Source organism: Amblyomma americanum, unplaced genomic scaffold, assembly GCF_052857255.1.
Source record: "Amblyomma americanum isolate KBUSLIRL-KWMA unplaced genomic scaffold, ASM5285725v1 scaffold_425, whole genome shotgun sequence".
Taxonomy (NCBI): domain Eukaryota; kingdom Metazoa; phylum Arthropoda; class Arachnida; order Ixodida; family Ixodidae; genus Amblyomma; species Amblyomma americanum.
In genome coordinates, this window is record NW_027526896.1 from 671867 (window position 1) to 686881 (window position 15015).

The 15015-nt window shown below is 43.9% G+C and overlaps 1 protein-coding gene across 10 annotated transcripts in view; it reads right to left on the minus strand.

Annotated features, from left to right (window-relative positions):
• LOC144112578 (uncharacterized) overlaps positions 1-15015 on the minus strand; it is a 57043-nt gene that overhangs the window by 11053 nt on the left and 30975 nt on the right. For 4 of the 10 annotated variants that reach the window (XR_013310326.1, XR_013310330.1, XR_013310332.1 and 1 more), the window contains one exon: positions 2989-3056. The exons of the other annotated variants lie outside the window; for them this stretch is intronic. The gene's annotated coding sequence lies outside the window, so the exon portion shown is untranslated. The remainder of the gene's footprint in view (positions 1-2988; positions 3057-15015) is intronic. 10 annotated transcript variants of the gene reach the window in all.

Consider the following 15015-nt stretch of genomic DNA (forward strand, 5'->3'; position numbering starts at 1 on the left):
CGTTTTCGTGCTCTTTTAGTCGGATATTTAGCAGCGCCCGGTTTGTCCGATATACACCTTTTGGCAAGTGAAAAGAATCTGGTAGACCACCAAACGCGCACAATCCACAAATCTTGATCTGTGCCGCACCGAACACATAAAGGAGTGCATTTTTTTCTTCCATTCTTGGACATCAGTCCCAGTCATCAGACACAGGCAAAGAAGCTTTTGGGGTGCTGTACAGACCACATCGGCATTAAAACGACGAGCAACATTCCTCAGATTGTGCGCCAATCTATGCACATAGGGAACGGCCACTGCTTTCTTTTTGGCTCCCGTTCTTTCACCTCTGTTCGTGGTCCGGAGACCTCTGAAATTGCCAATTAGTTTTTCGCATGTTCGTGATATCACAGAGAGGGGGAAACCTGCCGCGGTCAGTCGTTGTACTTGTCAAAAAAGTTCGAAACTGCAATATTAAAACAGCTCAATTCACGAAATTAGCACCCTGATGATGATGGAATAACTCCGGAGTTTTAGACGCACATGATACAAGGAATCCAGAAAAAAAAAAAAGGCATTAGTACTGGAGGCAAAATCTGTTGAAAAGAAATTATGTTACCATGCTCACTGTTCTGTGAAATGCTTCTTGCTGCATTTAGTAGTTCCCATAAAAAAGAACTCTATTTGCAAAGTGAAACATCCAAAATTCACCTGAAATGAAGAACTTTATGCTAGCTAGAGCACAAACTGAGAAAAAGGGAAGAGTTTGAAGCTGCAATTTTTACATTAAGTAACAGCTTTTTTTTCACCCATTACTTCATACAGAATTTCTGTGAAGCTGGCTTAAATTCTCGGCTTCTCTGCCCTGAAATTCCGATTGGTCGATTTCATGAACACCATAAGACCACAGGGCACAGCCAAATTTGAAAAACCCCAAAATTTGCAAGTTGGCCTAACCCAGAAAATGGATTACTTTAGATTAGTGGGCCTCATCAGTGGGCTGGATTATTACAACCCCATATGATAATCCAATGGAAGGTACTGGAACATTCTAGAAGGTGACTCAAGGAGCAATGAAACCGGTTCCTGCTGAAGTTTTGGTGGGAAAATCATAGAAACATTACACACTCATGGTAGACACCACAGGAGGCAACCTAAATGCCATCAGATTTTATTCTTGAACAGCATGGTTAAGATGGCCCTTAAGTTTTTGTAGCGATAGCTACATTACGGTAGCATTTAGAGCTTTCAGCGTGGCTGCGCCGCCATGCTGTCACATGGTTGGTCACGTCACCACGTTCCACTCGGCCAGCTGTAGCTATTGCGTCACTCCAGGGTTAACCTAAGCTAAACCGTCGCCAATTTTTCTAATATGTTCACTGCATCACCATCCTCAGGGGCACCCTTTATTCCAAGATTGTTTTCGCTTCAGTTTGTTTGCTCTCAGTGCTCGAGTTCTTCATTCTTTTCAGTAGGCTTTTTGTTCTTCGCAGTCAGTTCTCCATGCTTCAAAAAAGTTTCCAAAGCACTCAATCAATGTCAACACAGAGTATTAGAGTACATCAGGATCAGCAAGTCATACAGTGCAGACGTTCATGCAATTAACGCGTAACCATAGGGTTGTTGCCACGGGAAGAAGGAGGGTTTGCAGACCTTAGTAATGCATAACCATTAGGTCGTTGCCACGGAGACTACCAGGAGGCCAGTTACTCTTAAAGGAGTAACTGTCTGGTAACCCTCCGGAGTTACGCTTGAAGGAAGATCCGGAGGGTTACCAGACAGAGCTTAATAACATGTGACCATAAGTTTGTTGCTGCGGGACCCTCCCGGAGGGCAGCTAGCCTTGAAGGAAGAAGCGGAGGGTACCATGGAAAGAGGAGGGTATGTAGTTAATGTAGTTACGGAGACGCGAAGGCAAGCCCACCTTCGCTCATAATGCTGTACTTGTTGCGTGGTCATTTTCAAGACAGTACTGCTTGGGTTCACAAGGACAGAGTTAAAGACAACATGAGCATTTCAGCGCTGTCTACCAACTGAGAGTGCCTACTCCAGGAGGGAGATTGCTCTGCTGCATAAAGATAAAAATTCCCGTGATTGTCACCTCGGCCGTAGCATCATTAACGCAGAGTTGATATGGTTAGGCTCCGAAACTCCCAGCCCAGCTTCACAAGCCCTAGTTGTGTGATCATGATTTCTTTTCTCTTTGCAGCCTTTCAGATTTTTTCTTTTCAGGTTTTGTGTCGTTTTTGATATCAGCGTAGAGTGCCTTCGTGTTGTCTTCTCTTCCTCACTTATGCTTTTTTAAAAGGGTCCCTGACGAGATCACAGCTGCTTGGGGTATTTCTAATCTGCTTCTTACATGACTAGACAGTATGCAGATGCACCGCACTCAGTAAATCACGTTTCCTGCACTTGCCTCAGCAGAGCGAACAAGCAGGCAAGTGGAGGCCTGCCACAACTAACACAACTAACACGTGAGCGGCACCGCTTCCCGTCACCTTGGCATTCATTGCAGAGACTGCACCGAGGAAAGAAAAAAGAACAAAAACCCGCCGTGTTATCCTGTTTTCACTCAGTGTCGAGTGCTGTCAGATAATGAAACAAAAAGCACTCGTGAAATCATTGAAGCTCATGAAATCCATAAATTCAAAGATGAATGCGTAAGCGTTGCCTCAATAGCTCTGCCTGATAAAGAACTACGTTTCCTTGATGAGAATAGAAAATCGTGCGCAGCTGGTCTTGTGCCACTGTAGACCAGTAGTGCAAACTGCTGGGCTAGTTGGTTCATATTGCATAGAAAAGGAACCAGCGAAAATAGACGCAAGACAAGAACAAAGGAGCGTTGTGGTGTGTGCCTCCTTTGTTCTTGTCTTGCGTCTATTTTCGCTGGTTCCTTTTCTATGCCACTGTAGACCTGTGCTCAGGAATTGTCATTTTCGTCAATCTGTTTTGTGTATCTGTCTTTTCATTTGAGACTGGTTGCCACTGTATTTAAGGAGTGAAAATCACCTCAATAAACCAGTTGTAAGTTCAGCGCCGTGTCTGTGCACTTGTCACGTCCTTTGTCCCCTGCGCTGCTGAAAAACCATAACACAAGTCAGGCCTCAGACAGCAGGAACCCAGGCTGAGGTCTCAGCTCACTTGAACTATGCAGCAAGCTATGGAAAGGCAAATGATAGCACAGTGGGCCAGGCACGAGTTAATGACGCCTTTGGTGAAGAAGGAATGGGCATGTACAGGGCAAAGGCAACACAACCAAGGGCAACGGACTGGACTCCAAGAGAAGACAAGTGTTCCAAGAGGCAGCACAAAAATTAGGTGGGCAGAAGTGTGGGGGAAAAGATGACTGCATCTGGAATAGAACACGGTTAATTGGAGAGATATGGGAGAGGCCTTTGCCCTGCAGTGGGCGTATTCAGGCCGATGATAATGAAGAAACATGCATCCACACAGGCTCTTGTAGATGGCCTGCATAGGGGCACGTTCACAGCAGCTCCCCTCACACCACAAAGTGGGACTGAGAGCTAGCAAGCTGGAATGCATTCATGGTTGGCAGCACGAAAGAACAAAGTAGGGATGACACAGGCACTTAAAGGTCATGACATTCAAGTTTTACTTTCTCGACTTTCGATTTAAAGCTTTGATACACTGAAAGAGCTTCCTGTGATTGACAAAAGATGTCACAAAATTTTGTCCTTTTTCATCTAAGCAGCTTTCCTTTCCGTGTCTTCATAGAGTAATCAGCCTGTGGCTTGCAGCGAAGAATTTTGCTCACAGCTGGGCCATTCCGACAATGACCGTTTAGGCAGAGCAGGACACACTAATGCTGGAGCAATATGCCGCCATGTAGCTAGAGGAATGTCTAAGCTGTCACACTGTACTCTTGTTCAGTGCGGACAACTGTCCATAAAGACAGCAATTTCCTCACGTGCCAAGTCCAGGAGCAATTTAATGACAGCGGAACAGAGTCCTTGAAAGTGGCTGTGTCCATGATGCCAGCTGAACCTGCAGTGACGACTTCTCTTGACATTGAGAGAATGTCACTAAACACATCGAGTGAAAAAACAGCACAGAGCCTCTCAATTTTACAATACACAGCACACCATGAATGCCTGCACAGCATAAGCAAGAACCGAAATACTCAAAGAAAAAGGCAACAATTGCACATTTTCCCTGGGACCCTGCCTTAACTCTCAGTGCAAAATATTTAACATGAATAGCATTAACACAGACTGAAGGGCTCACTGCAGCATATCAAATCCACAGGCATGAGAGGTCTTCTATGCCATCAGTAGAGTCGAAAAAGGTAACAAAAAATAAGTTATCTCCCAGGTGTTTCAACAGCCCCCCAGCAGGGTAAGGTAGCCAGTGGGGGTTCCAGATACTAGGGCACCAAGTGAGCACACGTGACATTTAAAAGTACGGAGAGCTGGGCAAGTTGGTTACTACTCTCCATGGTAAAACAGCGCGGAAAAACACGAGGACGGAACAAACAGAACGACACGAGCGCTGACTTTCAACTGGTGATTTATTACTCACATGTGTACATATACTATTCCCGCCAAACACTAAACAGAACAAAAACATTGAAGAAACACTGCATTATCACTGACCATCTTAAATCTACATCTCTACAAATGCATGCTCCCAAAAGGTGATTTTGCGGTTAGCCAGTGATAATGAGGGCTTGCTAATGCATGCTGCACCCCCCTTGTCAATATATGATATGCCTCTACTAGTTCCCTTACTATCTGATCCTTATGTTTGAAGATGACGGATGTCTGATGAAAGAATGGGCGCACGTGTGCTTAGGTTGCCTGCAGTGCTCCCTCAGGCATTCATTGAGACATCGCGTGACATTTAACACCATTAATCATAAACCAGGCCATCAGCATGTGGAAAAAAGTCATCAATAATCCTCTAAGATGCTTTGTTTGTTGTGATCATCCTTCAATGCTTCATTTGTTGGTGGGCATCCTAATGAGGGTGAGCCCTCATGAGGATTTCACTCGGTGAGGTGAGGGAGGAAAGTCATGGTGAGGTGAGGATGAGGCGGTGGGGGGCAAAATGCATTGTCTCAGGGCGAAGGTGGTGGTCCCTGGGCTAACGTTTTTTGTCTGTGCAGCCCGTTATGAATTCCTGTTTTAAGCGCTAGTTCTTAGTATGAAGGTTCCTGGGGAAGACATAGTTTCTGCAGTCTGGAGGTACACGAGGCAAACACGAAAGGCAGGGAGCCACACGCCTTCTCTGTCGCTGCAATGTACTACACCACTGACAATGCTATGCCGAAAAAAGCGCTCTTGTAACTCAAACAAGCTGAAACACCCTGTACAGTGAGCCAACAAGGGGGCACTGGCCAGGCCGTGAGGGTGGCTGCCGGTCCAACGGGAACCGTGGTACCGCAGTCGACATTTTCATTATCAGCTGCGTGTCTGTCAGATGATCAGTGTTGAGTAAAACATGTAGAAATTATACCTAGTAAGGCTGTTGAATTTCCATGTTCTAAGCCTTGTTTCCCGGAACAAAGTCCGGTTTACACTCAGTGAGGTTTCAACGAACTGGCTGCAGTGCAAAAAATGCTTATACAAAATTCCACTGTAAAATCAAAGCCTGCTGATGGCGTTGGACTGGAATTTTTCATTGACACTGCGAGTAGTTCAGCACAATCGTATCTTCTTTCTATATTAAATTTTCACTGGAATTGCATAGTAGGAAAGCAGTGCCGCAGTGTGGTGGGCAAAGCCAACCACTGTAGTCTTACCATGGAAATAAAACAGCAGCTTAACTACCTTGGTCTGAGTCATCACTCGCTCTGCTTTGCATCGTACGATGTGCTAAAAAACAAAAAGCTGTACAGCTCTCCAAATAAAGGCACATCTCTTGGTTTATTTCTGTCCCTGATGAGACGCATGACCACGTAATCGTGCACTTGATTTTATGAACCAAATTTCTGTCAGGCATGGTAGGGAATTGACACTCAGCATTTCAGTAATGCATAGACGTGCAAGCAAAAAAAAAAAAAATCACAGGCGGTTTAGCTTTTGGTTAATCACGACTTATCTTGTGCTAGCACCATTAGCCCTGATTTTTCATGGTTTATCTTGACTTTCTATGCTTTTGCTTGACCTGAACTGGCTGACATTGGTTGATATAGCATATGAGGTCAGTTTGCGTGACATTGCATCATTTTAGACTTGTACTGCGGTAGAATTGGTCATTCTCTACATTCAAAGATCCGTGGGAGTCCTGATTCTGCTCCTGGCGCAGAGGTGCAGCGGTTAAGCTACGCGCCACTGCCCTGCGGTGGCAGATGCTGCCATCGACAAGGCTTGTGAGACCCAAGTGGTTGCTCCTGAGGAACCTCTCGCGAGTAATCATTAATTCAACTGCCACGGTGGGCAGTTTGCTCACAATTTGGTGGGCAGGTTGTTAAGACGTCCCAACGTCACGTGACCATGGTGACCCACGTGCTAGAAGCAGGCTTCAGACAGATAGACAACCGCTTTTCGACGGAGTGGAAGTGCTAGGGCACTAAAATGCAACCACGGGAATCGTTCACTCCAGACTCAACGAGTTAGCGATTACCATTACTCAGCCCAAATACTGCATTTTAGCGACCCGTTTGATTGTCAAGTGGCCTGAATAATTTTTACTTTAAGCGACAACATAAGGGCCTCACTGCAGCGGAAAGATGACATTGCACTGGGGGAAGACGCTAAAGAAAAAAAAACTTCATAGCTGGGGCAGCAGGACTCGAACCTGCAGCGGCACTAAAAAATTAGTTTCGCTGGCCGCTTCTTCAGACCACTCTACAACCGCCAGAGCTTTTTTTAAGCATGGTATTTATTACATTGAAAATATAATCTATATACATTAACTAAATTATTTACAAAGCTTTTAGCAAACGGCAAGAAACACATCGCAAAAAGACAGAGCAATAGAACACTAGATGCGAGGTAAGGCTGAGCTCATCACCAAGAAGGTTTAAAGCCGGTCGGTTCATATACTTCCCTCAGGTGAACAATCAGTTGGGAGAAATCTTAACATCCCGCCTGTTCAAACTGGCAGGCTCTCAAGCTGTGCTTGCGATGTCATTGTCTTCACCTACTCGCGTACGTGCACGTTAAAGGGACTATGCAGTGAATTAAAAGTCGCTTGTAAATGTTTTCAGTGCTTAGAAATGAAGCTAAGGAGCATTTACACTAAGTATGAGCCTTCGGAACTGAGCCGGCAATTTATTATGAATGTTTAAAAACCGTATTTTTCAAAATTCGCGGGCCGATTAGTGTTCTCGTAGTGACGGATTTTGCAACTAAAATCGTGAACATAAACGTGGGGTGACGAGCGATCGAATGCCAATCTCTCATCTGCTTTATGTAACCTCAATTAATTTACTGCATAGTCCCTTTAAACCGGCAGTCTTTAGCGCTGTGGATTGAAAACATGGTCTTGATCATTTTCCATCCGTGCGCCATCAGACAAGCATGCAGCAAGACGCGTGAAATGACGGGAGACTAGAAGCATTTAAATTCAGCTTTTCGACCCAATGTGATTGCAATGTCATCGGGTAATGGTAATTAAGCGACCAACAACCTTTCACTGTTCTGAGTCTATCCTGTGCTTAGCACTTATTGTTATTGTCGTGGTAAATACAAGAGCAATGTTTTCTAAATATTCTTGGCCTATATAAGTTTTTGTACACAGACACAGCAATACGCTGACTGATTTTAACAGTGCATACAGATGAGAACGAAATGTTATAGGTGCAGGGCATATGCAATGTGTACCAGAAGTACAGGCAGAATGATATTTTGGGGCTCAACTCGTAACTGTCTCGGTTTTGTCTTATGTATTAGCTCAAACAAGACACACACGTACGCGCACAATATAATTAATAATTTAGCCTCCCGTTCAATAGTGCACTGAGGGCTTGTTTATTACTCGGTAATATCGCCAGTAGTTACTGACTACAAAAAATAACTCGAGTTTTAAAACAACTGTTAGGGAGGGCCAGCAAATTTTTACAAATGAGGGCAAGGGTGAGGGAAGGCTATGGACTCGAATAGTGAGGGAGGAAAGGTAAAAATGAGGGCCCACCTCTGGTCTTGCCAAGGAAAGAGGAGGAGCAAAACTTTATTTCGAAAGGGGGAGACCTCACTTGGCTACAGCTGGACAGAGCAGTTTCCCATGAAAGTGGGCATGGTCAAGACTTGAGTTAAGTGTTGTCATCAACACCAAATGACATGGCCTTTGATAAACCTTTGCACATCGTAGCCACACCATTTTTATGGATCAACACAAATTAGGCGTTGGAAAGCACTTATTAGTATTTTTATAGTGCCTATTTTGGGTGTTAGTGCCTATAAATGAATATCTCCAATGTTGGTGCCTAAAAATGCCCTATTTCGACTAAATGAGCACCGAAGGGTTTTGTTTTCGGATTCAGTTTACTTTCGGATCCATTTCAGTTTTGAGTACCCACAAGTGGCAACATTAGATGACCTCATCGAGTGGTGAACACTGCACCAACAGTAACTGTACAAACAGTGCCAACCACATCAGCTAAAAATTGTGAAACAACCGTTTTCCAATTTTCTGCCATTCCATCGCAGAACCTTTTAGAATTTTGCTGGTAAAGTGGTAATTGACTGGAGGGCACCATGTTTCGGAAAGTATGTGAATTCCAGACTTTGGTAGGCAGCGCTATTCCGCATTATAGTCTTTCCTTGTGCCCCAGCCACATATTATCCTCTGAAATGACAGCTGGTGGCACTCTGGTACGAGCAAGCCGCATTGGAAAGCACTCACATAAATAACATTTAATGCTTGTATGAGGACTGCTCTTCTGGTATGTGCCATACCTCAACGAACAACTCTTGCTTGGCACCTCCTTCCCTCGCTCTTCGCGTAATGTGCCTGTAATAACAAAGCAGTGTTCATCCACCCTATTTCGTTATTTTCTCCACTGGGCTTCCCAGCCACCTCCAAGATATAGTAGAAGATTCGCCATGCTACACTGCACATGGCCAAACTGTCTTCTGCCAACCATGCAAAAAGAAGTGTTTTATTACAATCATCGCAGTTACCCGAAAATTGTCAACTGCTCCACAGGAGCCCTCCAGCACCACTGTTTATTTTTCACCACGTGCCGCTAATTCAAGGAGACTACCCATGCATTTGTGTACTGCCCTTGTATTGTACTATGCCCCAAATGCTTAGCCCTTCATGCCCTAGAATATTTTAGCATGTTGTAACATTCAGTTTTTTATGTCCTTTGTAACACACATCAATGTTTTTTTTCACACATTCCTCGTGGAATGTGTGAAACGCATTAACGACTGGTGTTGCATTAACGACTGGTGTTGCATACACGATATGAAACTAAATGCTGAAAAAACAGTTTTCATGAGAATAACTAACAAAAAACAGTTTATCTTATCAGTACTGCCTATCATCACAGTGCTTATCAGAAGTAACCCAGTACAAGTATCTTGGTGTAACAATAACCAATACCTTAAGTTGGAATGCTCACATTTCTAACATTTGTGCATCATCCTACCGTAAACTGTGTTTTCTTAATAGAAATTAAAACGAACCCCTTCCGCAACAAAGCTTTTAGCTTATACATCAATCATTAGACCAAAATTAGAATACGCCTGTACAGTGTGGGATCCTTTCACTAAAACCATGCATTAGTCACTAAAACCATGCGTTAGAAATGATTCAGCGGAAAGCAGTTCGTTTTATTTTTTCTAAATTCCGCACTACCGATTCCCCTACAAATTTAATGAATGTAAATGGCATACAGACACTGGAAACTTGAAGAAAGCTTTTGCGACTAATATTTCTTTTTTTGTTGAAAAATAACAAGTTATCAATGAGCCCGGACCCTTACTTAAAACTACTAGTGACGCGATTAACGAGACATCGTCACGCCCAGTCCTTAACATTTTATCGTGCCAGAACAAACTTGTACAAATATTCTTATTTTCTCCGAACAATAACTGAGTGGAACCAGCTTTCTTTCAGTGGACTAAGCACTAAGAGCATTGCCAATTTTTTACAAAGGCTTTTGAATGTTGTATGTTCAGTTCTAGCGAAAAAAAAATTGTGTTCAATTTACCCATCTTTTGTTCGAATCATGTATGTGTTGTCTTTGGTTTGTTTATCTTTTAATTTGTGTGCTAAATGTTACCATGCCTTGTATCTTGTTGTATTTCCCCTCCTGCCCGGGCCTACCAAGGCTGGCAGAATTGAATAAATGAAATGATAAGTACCATCTGTACCGACAAGAAAAAAAACTGCAGGGCATTAGGCCACCAATGCCAAAACACCTCAAGGCAATTGTTCTTGACAGGAAGAGGATAGGGAGAATGCTTTCTGCGCTGATTTACACAAGGCCTTAGTGGGCAAAAACCTAGCATTCAAACAGTGTCTACATAAGTACTGAAATAAGAACATGCCATTCGAATATACACTGCGAAGAAGCCACCTATGGCCTCTGTATGAAGAAATCCTCGGTGACTCATACATGTGGGCTTCTTTGTAGGCTAAACAACCGATGTGAAGGGATACTATGTTGGTCCTTCCTAGCAGGAAAGCTTGAAGCTGATGATAAGACAAGCCCTTTCCTTGTATACTCTAAGCCTCTAAAGGAATCAGTAGACTAGTTTGTTAAGCAATCATTGAAAGTACTTTACCAAATTGGAGAGCAATGTTTGCTTCTTTTACTTGGCAGGGAACAGCAGTTTACAACTGGTAGCGGAATATGTCTACTTGGGGTTGGTAGTGACTGCAGATCTGGATCACAAGAGTGAAATAACTAGAACAGGAATGAGGTGGAGAACATTTGGCAGGTTCTCAGATCATGAATGGCTGCATACCAATATCCCTTAAGCTGTAACTCACCTATGGGGCAGAAACATGGAGGCTAATGAAAAGGGTTCAACTCAAGTTAAGGACAGCGCAGTGAGCTGAAGAAATAAAAATGATAGGTGTAAGGGACAGGAAGAAGGCTGAGTGGGTCAGGGCACAAACACATGTTAATGACATCATAGCCAAAATCAAGAGGAAGGAATGGGATTGGACAGGGCATGTAATGTAAAGGCTAGACAACTGATGGTTGTTAAGGGTAACGGACTGGGTTCCAAGCAGTGGCGTAGCCAGAAATTTTGTTCGACAGGGGCTCATGTTGGACTGCAGCCTCCTCGTTATATAATTTGTAGAGGGACCAAATACATTATTCATAATTGCATTGCCATTGCTATTGTGTATTAGATGCAGCAAACAGTCTTGAATGCTACGCACTGCCTAGACAAGTAAAATATGTATTTTTCATAAAATAATAATCATCATCATCATCAGCCTTATTAAACCTACTGCAGGGCAAAGGTCTCTCCCATGTCTCTCCAATTAACCCTGTCTTTTGCCAGCGTCATCCATCCTTTGCCTGGAAACTCCTTGATCTCATCTGCCCACCTAACCTTCTGCCGTTCCCTGCTACGCTTACTTTCTCTTCGAATCCACTCTGTTATCCTTAAGGATCAGCGGTTATCCTGCCTTCGCATTACATGCCCTGCCCAAGCCCATTCATTCCTCTCGATTTCGACTAGGTTGTCATTAACCCGCGTTTGTTCCCTCACCCACTCTGCCCGCTTCCGGTCTCTTAACATTACACCTATCATTTTTCTTTCCATGGCTCGCTTCGTTGTCCTTAACTTAAGCTGAACTCTTTTCGTTAGCCTCCACGTTTCTGCCTTGTAGGTGAGTACCGGTAAGATACAGCCGTTGTACACTTTTCTCTTGAGGGAAATTGGTAAACTGCCATTTATGATCTGAGAGAACCTACCATATGCGCTCCACCTTTTTCTTATCCTTCTAGTTATTTCCCTCTCATGATCCAGATCAGCTGTCACTACCTGCCCTTTGTAGACGTATTCCTTTACCACTTACAGGTGCTCACTGCCAATTCTGAAGTGCTGTTCCCTTGCTAGACAGTTGAATATTACTTTGGTTTTCTGCATGTTAATTTTTAGACCCAGCATTCTGCTCTGCCTGTCTACCTGATTGATCATGATTTGCAGTTCACCTCCTGAGTGACTCAGCAAGGCAATGTCATCAGCGAATCGCAGATTATTTAGGTATTCTCCACTTACTCTTATTCCCAACTGCTTCCAATTCAGGCCTCGGAATACCTCCTGTAAACAGGTGGCGACACATTGGCGAGATCGTGTCTCCTTGCCCGACGCCCTTTCTAATCGAAATTTTATTGCTGCCTTTATGGAGGACTATGGTAGCTGTGCAGTTGCTATATATATCTTCCAGTATTTCGACATAAGGCTCTTCTACACCCTGATTACACAATGCCTCTATGACAGCTGAGGTTCCCAGTGAGTCAAATTCTTTCTCGTGATCAATAAATGCTATATAGGGGTTATGGTTATAGTCTGTACATTTCTTTGTCACCTGATTGATAATGTTAATGAGGTCTATTGTGGAATATCCTTTACGAAACCCTGCCTGGTCATTTGGTTGATTAAAGTCTAAGGTGGCCCTAACTCTATTAGCGATTACCTTAGTAAATACCTTGTAAGCAACAGATAGTAAGCTGATCGGTCTATAATTTTTCAAGTCCTTGGCGTCTCCCATCTTATGAATTAAGATAATGTTGGCATTCTTCCAAGCTTCTAGTACGGTTGAGGTCATAAGGCATTGCGTATACAGGGTGGCTAGTTTTCCAGACTATCTCTCCTCCATCCTTCAACAGATCTGCTGTTACCTGATCCTTTCCAGCTGCTTTTCCCCTTTCTATTGCTCATAAGGCTTTCTTTACTTCCTCTTTCGATACTGCCGGGATGACACATTGCCCTGCGCTACTGTTTCTCTCATTAACGCTATGATTACATTGGCTACTGTACAGATTTGTGTAGAACTCTTCGGGTACTTTAACTATCTTATCCATATTGCTAATGACATTGCCCTCCTTGTCTCTTAGCGCAGACATCTGGTTTTTACCTATGCCTAGATTCCTCTTCACTGCTTTTAGGCTACCTCCGTTCTTTACAGCATGCTTGATTCTCTCCATATTAAATTTCCTTATGTCGGCTACCTTGCGCGTATTTATTAACTTCTATAGCTCTGTCAGTTCTATTCTGTCGGTAGGGTTAGACACCCTCATGCTTTGGCGTTTCTTAATCAGATCTTTCGTCACCTGAGATAGCTTTCCGGTATCCTGTCGAACTGTCCTACCGCCTACTTCTACTGCGCACTCCATAATGATGGCTGTCAGATTATCGTTCATTGTATGAACATCAAGATCGTTTTCCTCAGTTAAAGCCGAATATCTGTTTTGCAATGATATCCTGTACTTTCCTTCTTAACTCTAACTCATTAATGAACTTCTTCTTCACTAGCTTCTTCCGTTCCCTCTTCCAGTCTAAGCTAATTCGAGACCTTACCATTCTGTGGTCGCCACCGCGCACCTTTCCGAGGACGGCCACATCCTGAACGATGCCAGGTTGAGCGCATAGTATGAAGTCAATTTCATTTTTAGCCTCACCATTGGGGCTCTTCCAGGCCCATTTTCTGTTCTCTCGTTTGCGGAAGACAGTATTCATGATCCGTAAATTATTTCTATCTGCGAATTCTACTAATAACTCTCCCCTGCTATTTCTAGAACGTATCCCATAGTCGCCTAACACGTGGTCGCCAGCCTCTTTCATGCCTACCTTCGCATTGAAGCCGCCCATCAGTAGAGTGTAGTGTGATTTTACTTTATTCATTGCTGATTCCACGTCTTCATAGAAACTTTCAAAGGTCTCGGCATCATGGCTGGATGTAGGCGTGCAGGCCTGCACCACTTTCAGCTTGTACCTCCTATTGAGCCTAATCACAATAGCTGCTACCCTCTCTTTAATACTATAGAACTTCTCTACGTTTCCAGCTATATCCTGATTAATGAGGAACCCCACACCTAGCTATCCCCTAATCCGCGGTAGCACAGTATGTATGTGTCCGTCCTTTAGTACTGTATACGCCTCACCTGTCCTCCTAACTTCACTAAGGCCTATGCCATCCCATTTAATTCCCGCTAGTTGCTCGAACAGCACTGCTAGGCTAGCCTCACTAGATAAAGTTCTAGCGTTAAACGTTGCCAGGTTCAGATACCAATGGCGGCCTGTCCGGAGCCAGAAATTCTTAGCACCCTCCGCTGCGTCACAGGTCTGACCGCCACCGTGGTCAGTTGCTCCGCAGCCACTGGGGACTGAGGGCCAAGGGTTAATTGGTTTGTTCATAGAAGGTTGTGGCGAAGTACTACACCAGGGTGGCCAAATCCTGTTCTGGTGAGGGAGTATATCCATAAAAGAATAAACCGTATTTACTCGATTCTAGGTCAACCCCGATTCTAAGCCGACCACCTAAAGCCCGAAGCCAAATATATATATATATATATATATATATATATATATATATATATATATATATATATATATATATATAGATTACCTCGAATGTAGGCCGAACAAAAAAAAAGCGAGGACAGCGTTCACAAAATGCAAATAGCATTTATTGAATTTCAACGTGTAGAGCTCATTCAACGTCCTCGTCGCTGTGTTCCTTGTCACTGTCACCTTCAAACAGTGCACTATCTTCGGTACCGTAAAGTGCATTAGATATGCTGCACTTTTTAAAGGTGCGCACGATCAAAGTACCTGGGATGTCGTCCCACGCTGCAGCTACGCAGCCCGCCAGCTGCGATAGCGATGCACATTTGATGCGGCCCGTTGCCATTAGCATGTGGTCTTCGTCAGACAACAAGTCCGTGTAATATTTCTGCAGACGATCCTTGAAAGGTCTGTTCATGCAGACATCAAGTGGCTGCAACTGGCCCGTCATGCCACCTGGTATGACAGCGAGGTCCTTGTTCGCTTGGGCAAGCGCAGCCTTCACGTTGCCGGTCAAGTGCCCATGGTAAGAGTCGTCGACAAGGAGCGAGTTCTTTATCAAAAGGGCTCCTAGACGCCGTCGCTACACAAC